Below are 14,320 nucleotides of genomic sequence, written 5' to 3'. Positions count from 1 at the left end.
AGGAATCATTTCAAGCCTAACTGCCACTCAAAACTCTATAAACCGTTGGGTCGACAGTATGGAGTCACTTATGTCAAGAAAAGTCGAACTGCTACAAATCACTATGACTACTGCTATCGATAACATTTTAACCTCTGTCAAGCTCCTTTCTACTGACGTTGGGAAGCTATCTCTCAAGATGGAGCAGTTTGACAAAAAGGGGGAAGAGATCAAGGAGATCTTAGAACAGCAAAAGAAACAATAGGAGCAGTATCTATTGTGTTTATTTTGAAGAAATGTGAATTCAGTTGATTCAGTTATTTTATCTACTTTGAATGAAATCAAATATATTTCACTATAGTTTTGTCAAACACCATAAAGGAGGAAATTGTTGGAAACGAAATTCCGGCGTTTGACGAAAGATTGACCAACTGATTCTAGCAACTGAATTGGACTAACTGATTGACGAAACTGAACACGTCATCAGTCAACTGATCGCTTCAACTAAAGTCTATTTCATCGTCAACTGATCTTTACCAGCTGATCTCTCAGCTGTACACGTCATCAGTTGAAACCGACAACCGACAAATAGTACAGCCATCTGCAACTGGTAGTGGCTCGCCGTATTTCAGAAATGAACAGTGTACTATTGTCAGGATATATCGACGTGGCAATCAACGGTTAGAATATTCAAATATCTTTAATGTTACCGTTGAGAGGGAAGCTTATAAATAGTCGAAGGCAGCAGCTGAAGAGCTATCGCATTCTCAGTTATCTTACTTGCTGTTACGCTGCAAAAATATCCGCTTATATTCAGAAATCAAGCTCACGCTTATCAGTTATATCAGTAGTATTCTAAACTACGCTCTTGAGCTTTCATAGCACTTTGTAATCGATTGATAGATTTTCTAAGTTGTGCTAAGATCAGTTACGATCTGTAAAAGTGTTGTATACTAAGAGTTTCAGAATTGGCAAAGTGATAAGTCCAAACTGAAGTGGGCCAGTACACTGATTTGTATTTGATCAAAGTCTTTTAGTGAAAATCCTATCTGCGTGATAGAAGGGGTGACGTAGGAGTTATTCAAGTCTCCGAACATCCAGAAACAAATTGTGTTGTTATTACTTTCAGTTATTATTTTTAGTTAAATACTCTATCTTTCAGTCAGTTAGTTTTCCGCAACTGTTGATTCAGTTTAACTGATTGTTATTGACCGACGGGATATTTTAGATTCAGTTTGTAATACAACTGAAATCAGTTTGTCGAAGAATTAATTTAATCGAGCTGTGTTTATTCAACCCCCCTTCTAAACACTCTTCACCCGATTCACCGATCCTTTCACGATCAGATCCGCATAAACGAGGTTGCCATGGAGCTCAAGATCTATGTCTTGGATCACATTGGCAGCTGCCATCTCCTCACCAGAAGGCAATACTACTGAGTAGGCTACATCTAGCCCAACGGTCTTGACCTTAAGGAAATTAGCAAAGACCTCCGAAATAAATGAGTGGGTAGCCCCTAAGTCTATCAAGGCTTTCATAGCGGAACCAGATATAAAAATTCTACTTGAAAGGTTGGAACATCAAGCTGAACCCAATAATCACAAGAACTAACCTATAGACATGCAAAGGCCAGAGTTCTTCTAAACTAAATTCTTGAAAATAATACTGATTAGAGCATGCAATCCTATCATCGATTCTAAGTTCAAAATCTTAACCAAAACATTAAATCCCAAATATAAACTTAAAGCTTAAAGGTACCTGTCATAAGCATGGTCTCCGGGTTCGTCTCCGTAGCATGTAGAGCAAACACTCTGCCTTGGGTAGGCAGATTTCTCTGAGGGCACTGCGGCAGCAAGTGGTCTAGACTGCCACACTTGTAACACTTCCCTGAGCCATACATACACGCTCCATCATTGTGACGTGTGCACTTTGGACGGACTGGATGCTCAAAAGTCTTCGGGGCTCGGCGTCCCCGCCGTTGCTGCTGAGCTCTGTGTCTAGGCAGGCCGTGAAAAGGCCTCTTATTCTGATGCTACTGCTGAGGAGGAGGATGGCGGTGTGGTACTGGGACTGATCGCTTACCTTGGCGATCCCTCTCAATGTCAATCTGATCTTGCTCTGCAGCAAGAGCTCTGGAAACCGCAACTTCAAAGGTAGTAGGGCATGCCACCCTAACATTACGACGCAAGATCGACCGTAAACCATCCAGAAAGTGTCTCAGCTTGGCACTGGCATCATTCGCAATCAGGGGCAAAAATGGCAGCCCCTCTCAAACTTACGGATGAACTTCATAATAGTACTATCTCCCTGCCTCAGGGTCATAAACTCCCTGGTCAATCTAGATCGCACTTCGTCAGTAAAATATTTGGAGTAAAATACCTCCGTGAAGCGCGTCTAGCTCAGACTAGCCAAGTTCACATCTACTGATGCTCCTTCCCACCATAAGCGGGCATCTCCTCCAAATAGGTATGTCGCACAACGAACTCGGTCTGCGTCCCCAAGCTCCATGAACTCGAAGATAACCTCGAGGGACTTAATCCAGCCCTCGGCAATCATGGGATCTGTCGTCCTTGAAAACTCCTTCGGCCTCATCTTCATGAAGCGCTCATAAGTAGCCTCGGGCCCTGTCAGCCTGGCTGTCACAGCGTTGTTCCCCGCAAACTGTGCGAAGAACTGAGTCATCCCAACTAACATCTGGGCATTCATGTCCGGTGGAGGTGGAGGTGGTAAATCTCTCTCCTGCCTCTGATTCTCCCCGTCCTCCTGGCGAGGCTCATCATCTCTCGCACGCTCGAGAATGCTTCTAGGAGGAATATTGTTCCATACATAACCTATACGTAACCAACATGCATAATTCCATAATTTATTTTAAATTTAAATAAATACTGAACTATTAAAATCTGGATGTAAAAATATTTCACAAGAACATGCAGTTAACATAATTCATGCTTTAAATAAAACGCGTAAATGTAAAACTTAAAGACCGAAGACGTGATTTCGTGAGCTTCTTGTGATCAGTAGTAGTACAACCCTTTACAAGAACATAGGCTTTGATACCAGCTGTAAAGGCCCCAAATTCGTACTTGGAAATTTGCGAAAAAATTTAAAATTTTCTCTTTAACTAATTAAAATGTCTCTTTAAATAAATAAACTGATGAAAAAATTCAATGTTTAAAATATTCAAAATAGCAGTAGAAGTAATTATTGTTTGCAAAATAGCAATTTAAAATAATCCAACAAAGGATAAAATGTTTGAGCATAAAAATATGGTAAATGCTGAAAATGAGTTCCTCAAGTTCCACTATTGCCGACCCAAGATGGCTCAATGGTCCCCGCCCTAGATCCCGACCTCATCATTACCTAAAAAATCAAGTCTAGTGACTCTAAAGACTCAGCATTCATATATCGTGAATAACGAGTAATAATAATAAAATTTCATGCAACGTAAAAATATCGTGAGGCTGGCATAACCTAAAAATATCATGTCGTGAGTAATTATAATACGTGCATAACTGAACTGGAAATCATAAGTGAAACGTTTGCTCAATCGAGCCCTGTCATAAAATAACATGTCATAAATTTTCTGTTGAGATTATGTTCTACGCAAGTGGCCCCTAAACTGAACTGGATCGCCTGATCAGACTAAACCACAGTATACTGGGCGGTATAGATCATCACAGCCCTTGGATTGGATATCCATACCTATAAATGAACTGAACTGAACCGGTAAGTGACCACAGGGTGAAGTAATAATCTCATGATAATGAAGTGGCCACAAGCAATATCGCATAAATCTCAAAAATGAATATTTTATATTTTTGCACGTAATATAATTAAATAACATAATTAAATATCCTGTATTAATTTTACCGAATGGGTTGGATCGTTCCCAGGCTCGCTGCGACTTAAATCTAACATGAAAAATATGCAAATGATTTACTTGCCCAAACTTTGTAGTTGACTCCAAAAACGAGACAATTACGTCCAATGGCTTGGTATTTAATCATGACTCCGTGCCAACACGAACCAACACTGAACCATCGTTTAGTCATGATTAAAATACACTTAAAATTATGAAATAATGTTCCTAACATTTTAGTACTTCGAAATTTGGTGAATGGAGGCCAAAAACATGAAACGCTCTTTCGAGAATCACTTTGGCACATTGCCCCGTAAATTCTCGTACGGCCTCTAAACTTGACGAAATAAAAAACGGACAAAAATATGACCTTCCTAACTTAATGGGGTACTGTCCAGTCCAAGGCCATAGGCTAAAAGCCAACTAAGAACTCGAAACACACCTCTGAACCGAAGCACAACTTGCTGTCACAAAAATATAGCAGCGGCGCTTGCGTTTCTTTGCGTTGTTTGTGAGGCTAATGGCCATTGGGGCTTGAACCACTGACCAGAACCTCTTCACAACATCCTAAGGGTTGGCTTGGGCCATGGCTAAGGGCCCTAGGCCAGCCACAATCCAAACCACAACCGAAACAAGCCAAGTGATTCCACCCGAGAGCACACCTTCATACGTGGGGTGCTGCGATTGTTCGGCTGTCATGGACCATTCCAGTGACCATTTGATTGACCATGGTATGATCTAAACATCATGAGGTATTGTGTGAACCGTGGCTAAGAGCTTGAAGCAAACCAAGATCCACACAACACCCTTAAACCGAAACCAAACTCACACACACGAAAATAAGAAACCGAAACCGATGGGGGCTGTTCTTGTTTGTTTTTAAAAACTGATAGGACCATGAACCAAGCCATGAAAGGACGACTTGGTCATGTACTCGACATGACAAGGATATGTTCTAACCATGCTAAAGCCCCTAGGGCAGCCAAGATCAGAAACATCACCCTTGACAGCAAACTGAAAAATTCGAGACTCATTGTGACACTAGGGGAGAGTTTACTTTATTCGAAATTCTACAAAATAAATGGAGGGAAATTTTTTTTTAATTATTAAATTTTATCTCCTTAAAGTTTTAAACACTAATTATGTATTTTAGTGAATTAATAAATTAGTCTAGGATAGGCAATATCTTGCATGCATGGCCAAATCCTTAAATTAAATTATTAACATGCTAAACTACAATTCTTTAAATACAATAAGCCGAGATTAACTTATTTCAATTGGTCACATATTTTTAATTTAGGCTTCTAATTAAATCCTAGGATATAAAAGTATTATTTACTACTTATCTCAAATAAATTAAATGATTCCTTAAACTTTCTTTTTCATTAAATTAACTTATTATTTATCTTAAGTAAACTCTAGGAATGTTTTCTTAATATTAAATTTTGTCTCAATACTCCAACTCCAATCCGGCCTTACTTATTTAACTGAAAAGGTAACAATTAAAATACTGCATAAAATAATTAAGTTTAAAGAAAAGAATTTAAATACTCATGCAATAAAAATCATTTTAATTTAAATACTAGAAATTATGCATGACTTATACGCAGTCCAATTTACGGGTTCTACACACCTCTACAAAGATTTGAAGAAAAAAGACAAGGCTGATTATTTTTCGTTGGTGGATCCCAGTAATATACCTACATGCCCGATTGGCACAGATGGCCGTGACTTATCACAACATATTGCTGACCAGTTGGAAGCAGTGTGTAGAGATAGCATCTGTGTAATGCCCGAGATTTAATATCGTATTAAATTACGATTATTGATTGTTCATCAAGACGATTATGAAAGGGCTCACTGAAACACGAATTGAAAGTGTGCATGTGAGATTGTTGGTGCGAGAGCCGAAGGTCTCGCGCATATGCGCGAAGAGTAGGCGCGCATATGCGCGAGCTGTGCGGAAGCCAAGGAGCCAAGATCGAACTCTGCGCGCACATGCGCGAGAGAGTTGGGCGCATATGCGCCGGTTGGATGCGCGCATATGCGCGAGTGCTGAGCGACGAGACCAGTAGGTCTCGCGCATATGCGCCGATGATGTCGTGCATATGCACGAGACGTGTAATATGTGGGATGAGCCACTCGTCCTCTTGCATGTACGTGTATATATATATATGTGGGATGAGCCACTCGTCCTCTTGCATGTACGTGTATATATATATATATATATGTATATATATATATATATATATACATACCTTGCAATTCTTCAGGGAGAGGAACGAGAAGAAATCGAGAAAAGGTTCGGGAAAACAATTGAAAAATCCTTACGCCTTTTGTTAGAAATACGTACGTCCGATTTTGAATCCGACTGTGGTACCGTGTTCCTATCGACGTAGGCTATAACTGGACGTAAGTTTTGCTACGTTTTGATATGTTTTGAAATTATGGTATTGTCAGAATCTGATATGATTCATATATGATGTTCTTGGCATGTTAGACATCGTATAATCGAAACCGGACTGAGGAACAGATACCATATGAAATTGTTATGATTTTTAGAGTTTAGTTGATTGAGAATTGATATCAAGATTGAAGTATTATCGAGTATGAGGTGTTGGGATTGATATCGGACTGATATGGTAGTACTGGATATATTGAAAATATAACGTTATGTTGTTGAAATAGAATTTGATTGGATTCTGATTATATCCAGTATTGATTGAGTGGTGTATTGATACTGTACCCTCGATATCGTGATTGTCAGATTGAGTATTGACAGGCTTTGAGTTCGAGACTTCGACAGAGTCAGAATATCAGAAAGAAAGGTATAAATTAATGTTGTGTCGGGATTGCACAACTCGAGTGAGGTTTGACTCGAGTTCCCCTAAATCACATACTTAGTTTATTACATTGATATTTGTAATTAATAAGATTGATATTTGTTGTCTATTGATTTATAGCCACTGCATGTATTGACTACTGAGTCGTTTAGTCATTGGCTGATTCGCCTAGTCACCGGCTGATTCGTCTGGTTATTGACTGATTCGTCTAGTTATTGACTGATTCGTCTAAACTTTTGCTGATTCGCTTAATTACTGGCTGATGCGTCTAGTTATTGGATGATTCGCTTAATTCTTGACTGATTCGTCAATTCTGCGGCTGTTTCGCCCAGGCACTGGATATATGAATTATATCGATGCCGTTTAGGGATTGATTCATTCCTATCGACTGAGATTCGGTATAATTATTATTATTCAGACACCGGGATCCCTAGGATAGAATTGAGTCGAGTCTGAGACGACGCGTTGTTTGAGTCGAGTTTGAGTCTGAGTGTGATTCATTGCTTGATATTGAGTTATGTTTCTGATTTGATACATGTTATGAATATTTGTTATTATGCTTTTATATATGTTTTTATATGATTGCATGTATACATTGTTTATACTGGGATGTATTTCTCACCGGAGTTATCCGGTTGTTGTCTTGTTTTGTATGTGTGCATGACAACAGGTGGGGCTGGATCAGGGTCAAGAAGAGGATGAGAGAAGACAGTTAGCGTGGAGATCCGGACTTAGGAGTAGATCTGTTATATCACCTGAGGTGTCGTGAAGAAACAGTAGTTATTATGATTTATTGTTGTACAGGACTTGTACTTAGATCTGAGTAGTCATCTTGTAAATGAAATAGACCTTATTTCATATGCTGCGTACTCTTGTATTTTAAAAAAAATTTAGACCATGTTTACTTTAATTGATTAATTATTCCCAAAAAGTTATTATGTTTGAATTAAGTTCGGGTCCCCACAATCTGCCTCATCCCATACAACATTGGGTAAGAATTTAGTTATTTATAGATTTCTACTTCATGATAGTCAATGCTGTAATTTCATTTTTTCAGGTACCATTGGATCTTGACAATCGTCAACGAAGATAAGAATATGATATATTTATTGGATTCTACGTCTAACAGGAACCGAGATGATACATGGAAAATTATTGTGACAAAGTAGGTAGTAGCTTATGTTGATTTTGAATACATTAACTTATAAATATGCAAAAAACTAACTTTTTACTTTTTAAAATGTACAATGTCTCGAAGGGTATTTCTAAAGGGCCAGGTTTTAAAATATTGACGGTATGTATCGTACTTATTTATGAATACATGAAATGGTAATGGTTATTAATTAGATTGTGATTGTTGCATTAACTTTTCAATTCCATTATAGGGTAATCTGAAACAAAGTGGTTCGGTTGAATGTGGATATTGTGTCATGAGGTACATGAAAGAGATAGTCGATTGCGATGATCCACAGTTGGAGAAGATGGTGAGTTTCTTCTTGGGATAAATTTGTTGATTGATTGAGATGAATTGTTGCCATTAAGATATATTTTATTGTTAAGATAATGTGTTGCCATTGAGATATATTTTATTGTTGAGATAATGTGTTGACATTGGGATATATTTTATTGTTGATATAATTGCTTGAGATGAATTGTTGTAATTGTGAAATATTTTATATTAGTGATAAAAAAAAGGAAATTTTGTTCCTGATTTTCATATCTTCTGTGTTGTAATCTTAAGCTTTTGTGTTTATTCTGTTTATTGCTGATATATGTTTTGGTTAAAATACTTTCTTTTAATTTGTTTTATTTGGGGGTTGTTGGTTTTATCAAGAAATTTGAAGCCCGGAAATCATATACGGGAGTATTATTCTGGACTGTAAGTGTTGTCTTTTTTTCAAGATTCTTGTATCATTTCCAAGTGGCACAAATTCTATATGTTCTTACTTTTAAGTAGATTTTGCTTCTTGAAACAAGAAGTTGGGTTGCTTCAGATTTTGTTGGAGTTTAAGGTGATCTGGTTTTGTCTTTTCCTATTTTTTTGGTCTATATCTGTCCTCACGCAAATGTAAATGCAACTAACCATCTTGAAGGTGTAGGTTCAAGAACCAATATTACACCCAATTTTCTTTTTCAAATTTCAGTTTGCAGGATGCATCAAGAACCAATATTACACCCAATCTCAATATGACGAGGTCAGAAGTGAATGGAGTGAAATTGTTTACTCCTATGTAGGTGCTTAAATGGATGGTGTATGTTGGGATAAATATTTTGTTTTTCATTGTGGATTTTTGGATGTACTTTTGGTTTTGTGGATACATTTTTGGGTTATTTGTGGATTGATGAATATGTAATTGTGGATTCGTGGATATTCATCATTTTTAGATGGAAAATTTATGAATTTAATTATATTAGTGTATTAAGTCATATATTGCGAATTCTTTTTTTTAACAATTATTTCATCAAAATAAAAAATAATGAAGTGTAACATGTAAATTACTTTGTTGTTATTTGCGAATTGTGAACTAACATAATATTAAAGACTTCGTCAATAAGAAATCAGACGAAGTGATAGAATTAATTTACTTCAACATTGTTCCTTAAAAACGAAGTTGTTTTGCGCAATTACTTCACCAAAATACAAATTATTAAAGTCTTTCGAACCACTTACTTTGTCACTAAATGTAAATTGTGAAGTAACATAATACTTCAACAAATAGGATAAATGCTGAAGTTATAGATTATATTTACTTCAACAAATAGGATAAATTGTGAAGTTGTTTGTGTCTATTACCTCACCAAAATACATAACTACGAATTCTTTCAGATGAATTACTTCGTCACTCAATATAAATTGTGAAGTAAAATATTATAAACTACTTCGCTAAATAATAATTAAGACGAAGTTATATAGAATATATTACTTCATTACTTACAATAATCGATGAAGTAAAATACATTTCTTACTTCGGCACCGGTCCAATTCTGAATCGGTTTTCCTTCGAAAACCGGCCAAAGACTTCAGTATTTTCAATCATACAACTTCGGTTATTATGCGAAGTAAAAGGTACATCTATTACTTCACGTCCATATACTTCGGAAATTAACAACCTTATTACTTCATTGAATACGCCAAGTAAAAAGCGATTTTTCTACTAGTGTACCAACCGGCACGTTTCAACCAGAAAAAAATAGGTTTGGGCTTGAGGTTTTCGGGTTTGGGTCTGATTGGCTTGGACCCAATAGCTGGCCCGAAAAAAATGATCGGGTTGGGTACTCGAGTTGACCCGAAAATTTGAATTATTTTAAAAATATAATTAATAATATTGCCTACATTTTTATATATTGTACGTCTGAAAAAAATGTCTTAAAAATATTTATTGTATATTTATATCATAAATTTTCATAATTTAATATTTATGTTGAACATTTTTTTTATTTTTTAAACAATTATTTATTTGATTTAGTAAATATATTTTATTTTTCTACAATTAAACTTTCAAATTTAAATAATATATATAAGGGAGATTTTGTTATTATGTGTTTAAAATATTTTTTTCAAAAAAATTCAGAAGCAGGTTAATCAGGTTGATCCGGATTTTGGTTGAACAATTTTTGAATAGTACTATTGCTCAACCCAATTGCTCAACCCGACCCAACCCACCCGAATTGACACCCTTAATCGAGAGTCACCTAATTTTCGAGCCATGTATACCAAGCCAAAAAAATCGAAATTCGAACACAATATTTACAAGAAGAATGACATATGGTTGGTTATTCAAGCCACTTTTCATTCGAATTTAAACACCATTTCACCACCTTTATCACATGTGGTGTCAATTTCTTGCAGCCATGAAACAAGGCCACAAAATTCGAATTTTTGAACCATATTGGCTATTGCCCAAGAATTTCAGCCACATTAATGTTGGAATTGAAAAGCTTTGTAACAGTCATATTGATACTAATAGTTATTAAGCCAATTAAAATCCTTAAATTCGAGATTGATGGCAAACCCTTTCACCTCACCTACTTGTCATATAAATAGAGTTCCCGAGCAAGACAAAAATCACATCAAACAAGCTAGACAATCACTGAAAAATTTGAGGAGTTTTGAGCAAAAATATTCGAGCACTAGCCTGTCAATTTAGATTATATTCAGCAACTTTTTTGTCCCAAAGTGGTGAGCAAAGTTATGACAAGTCCAAGCAAAGTTCTGTCCGAGTTTGAAGAAGTTTTTGCCCAACTTTCGAGCCAAGAAACTCAAGTATTCCAGTTTGTGGAACATAATTCTCTAAGTGGCTTAATGTTTTAAAATATTATGGATGTGTTTTAAATCGATCGATAATGATATTCTCGTTAAGTTGTCTTTGTTACAGTAGATGTCCTGCAAACTAACGGTTGAGTAGGGAATTTGTTGACTCAAGTGTAATAAACAATATTTATTTTAATATAATTTAATTTTTTAATGGTTTCATTTTACTTTATCTGTATACCCATCCAATCAGCATAGATAATGTAACATACTGTACTTTTATACTAGTTTAAAATTTGCGAAAAAATAAAATTTTCTTGGATATAATTTCGATTAAAATAAGCTGTTCATCCAAAAATATTTGCCATAAAAAGATCACAAATAAAGTTTGCTAAAAATACTTTTTTAAACATCGTCAACATATCATGAACTCAGAGTATTTAAAACAATCATAAAGTTCTTAGAAACATAGGCGGTCCTCGGGTTTAGCATCCTGCGCCAACCGAGCCGGCTCATTGGTCCCACCTCTCGTCTCCTCATATTCGTCCTCACATTCATCGATGAAGTCTAGTGAGTCTAAAGACTCAACATGTATAAACTGAAGATAACAAGTAATACGTAATAAAATCGCATGCAACTTAAAATAGAGCTTATATCATTAACTTGAACATCCATACATAAACATAGACATGCCATCATAGTAAAATTTTTCATAAACATGCTTGAATCATACATACTTGAACATACATAAACTTCATCATTTTGCGTGGAGATATGTTTCAAAGCAAGTGACCCATACATAAATGCGCCTGATCAGACTAAACCACAGTACTGGGCTTGCAGGAAAAATCCACTACCCCATATATGAGATCCCCGGTCATGCTTTACCAGGTGAATTGGTCCCTGGTCATGCTTTATCGATTTCAAATCCTGATCAAAACCCGGTCATGTTTTACCGGGGTGGAGAGATCCTCGGCCACATTCACCGACTTCCAAACCCATTAATAATTGGTCACAAGACATTTTAGCATATCTCAAAAATAAAATATTTTCTCATTTTGCACATCGAACATACATACGTGGTATTGTGGGATTCGTTGGATCTCGCTTGGGGCCACTACTGCACATACTAATATAAGTTCAAGCACTTATCTTTCATAACTTAGACGTATTAATCATGCTCACACCCAAAAATGACAACTTTCCTATGACGTTCTAAATTTCTCGGGACTCGACCTTGTTTAATCATCGTAATAAACCATGATATCGAACCCCAAAAAAATCCCTATATTTTCCCAAACATGGAAGACACGACCCCGTGTACACATCCGGGTCGAGGTCCGTGTAGACTCGACAAACTTAACCGACGGAAATAACAAAGGCACAGACCATGTGTCATGGACCAGCTCGGGTTCCATGTGGACTCTAGAATTTCACACTCCAAAGGAAACAAGGGCACGGACCCTGTGTCAGGGTCAGGTTTCGGGTCCGTGTAGACTCTGGAATTGTAAACCAGCGGGAATCACTACACTTATGTGTAAGGCTCAAGATTATTAGTTTTTATTAATATGATACTCGGGAAAATATGAGAATGTATGAGGTGCGAGGAGAGGAGAAAAGACATGAAAATTAAGAGCTTGCAAGACCGCACCCGCGCCCAGAACATGAGTGCACCCGCGGTCATGCAATTGTGGATTTGAACAAGAAAAGTCGAAGCTACACCGCACCCGCGGTGCCACTAAGACCGCACCCGCGGTGCATGGACAGTAAGTTGGCCAAAATTTCCGTAGCATCACCGCACCCGCGGTGCAGCAAGACCGCACCCGCGGTGTAAAGACCGCACCTGCGGTCTTGCAGAGACCGCACCCGCGGTTGCTATTTTGTGAAAATGCTAGGGTTGCCGAAGCAGGAGCGCACCCGCGGTGCTGCAGAGACCGCACCCGCGGTGCTGCATGCGAGAAATCCACCTTCTCTTCTTGTTTTGACACATGGCATATATATATATATATATATATAGTTGGTGCATGACTCGACCATTTCTTCCTTGAGCAGATGAGCACCGAGAGTATCTTCAGAAATTCCTCAAGTTTCTTCAAGGTTTGAAGTAAGATATGTTAAGATTTAGCCACCCGAATTTAGTTCCGATTTCGGTTTTGAACTCCTTGCACCCAAGGCTATCAAAGGGTGTAAGTTTCCTTCAATTACAACATGTTTTGATTCATATGTGTTGGGAGAATTATGATTTGAGTTAAGAAATATGTTCTTAAGATTATAAGGATTGTAGATTTGAAACCAGAACGAAGAAATGATATCGAACTCAATTATTATGAGTTTTGGCTTATATTGACATGAGATTATACAGATTATGTGATCTTGTTATAGATATTATGATGATTATAAGTTGAGAATTGCACAATGTTGATATATGTTGAATTGGATTGATTAGTATCGAGAAACTACGTCGTTATGCCGTCAATTGTTACCAAGATTGAATATGGATTATATATGAGTTGCTTGGAGTTGTGTATTGATAGAATACATCTATACATTGCCATTTCAGATTTATCATACCTCACTTCGACATCGAAACCTCGACATCGATAAAGGTTTAGCAACAAGAAAGGTATAAGCCATGTTTGTTTGGGAAGCCACAACACAAATAAGATATTATTTGAGTTTCCCAACCAAAATCACATACTAGTATTGTTGTATATATGGTAACATGTTTATGACTTGTTTATAGAATTATATTCAAATCTTGTTCCATGATTATGCTTTGATTATAGAATTGTATTCAAGCATGTAAGATTATTGTTATATTCAGATATGAATATGAGCATGCTTTGTTACAGGTTGATAGTCATTGCATTTAAGATAGGAGATCCGTTGACAGCCATTGTCAACTATCTAGATGTTCGGTGTATCTCAGCTTAGGAGCAGCCTTGACTCCTATTGCAGTCGTTGATACAGCTCAGACCGAAGTCTAGGAATAAGACGTACAGTCACCCCGAGTGGAGGGTAGGTGACAGCCATTGACGTCTTATTCACACCGGGATCCCTAGAGTTCTAGTCGAGTCGAGTCCAGACATGGTTTGATTCGCATTGCATTGCATGTGCATATGATGTCATTCATGATAGTATGTTTCATGTTTAATTGATTATATGCATGTATACATGTTTATACTGGGATTTGTTCTCACCGGAGTTTCCGGCTGTTGTTATGTCTGTATGTGTGCATAACAACAGGTGGGGCAGGATCTGGGTCACGCAGAGGATGAGAGATGGACATAGCGTGGTGATCTCGGGCTTAGCAGAAGGACTAGTAGTTGTACCGTTGGCATGTACTGTATTTAATTACTAGTTTGTTGAATATGGATGGACAAGACA

The 14,320-nt window shown here is 37.1% G+C and overlaps 1 long non-coding RNA gene across 2 annotated transcripts; it reads left to right on the top strand.

Moving 5' to 3' along the window:
* Positions 1-7,652: 7,652 nt before the first annotated feature.
* On the top strand, positions 7,653-9,095 carry LOC140803844 (uncharacterized). 2 transcript variants are annotated; one of them, XR_012111944.1, is made up of 3 exons: positions 7,653-7,846; positions 8,067-8,165; positions 8,826-9,095. It is a non-coding gene; the product is annotated as an uncharacterized lncRNA (long non-coding RNA). The 2 variants fall into 2 exon arrangements; XR_012111943.1 differs by lacking the exon at positions 7,653-7,846 and adding an exon at positions 7,922-7,975.
* Positions 9,096-14,320: the final 5,225 nt, after the last annotated feature.

Source organism: Primulina eburnea, chromosome 10, assembly GCF_022965805.1.
Source record: "Primulina eburnea isolate SZY01 chromosome 10, ASM2296580v1, whole genome shotgun sequence".
Lineage (NCBI taxonomy): Eukaryota > Viridiplantae > Streptophyta > Magnoliopsida > Lamiales > Gesneriaceae > Primulina > Primulina eburnea.
The sequence above is the reverse complement of the archived record's forward strand: the minus strand, read 5'-3'. Positions and strand labels throughout refer to the sequence as shown.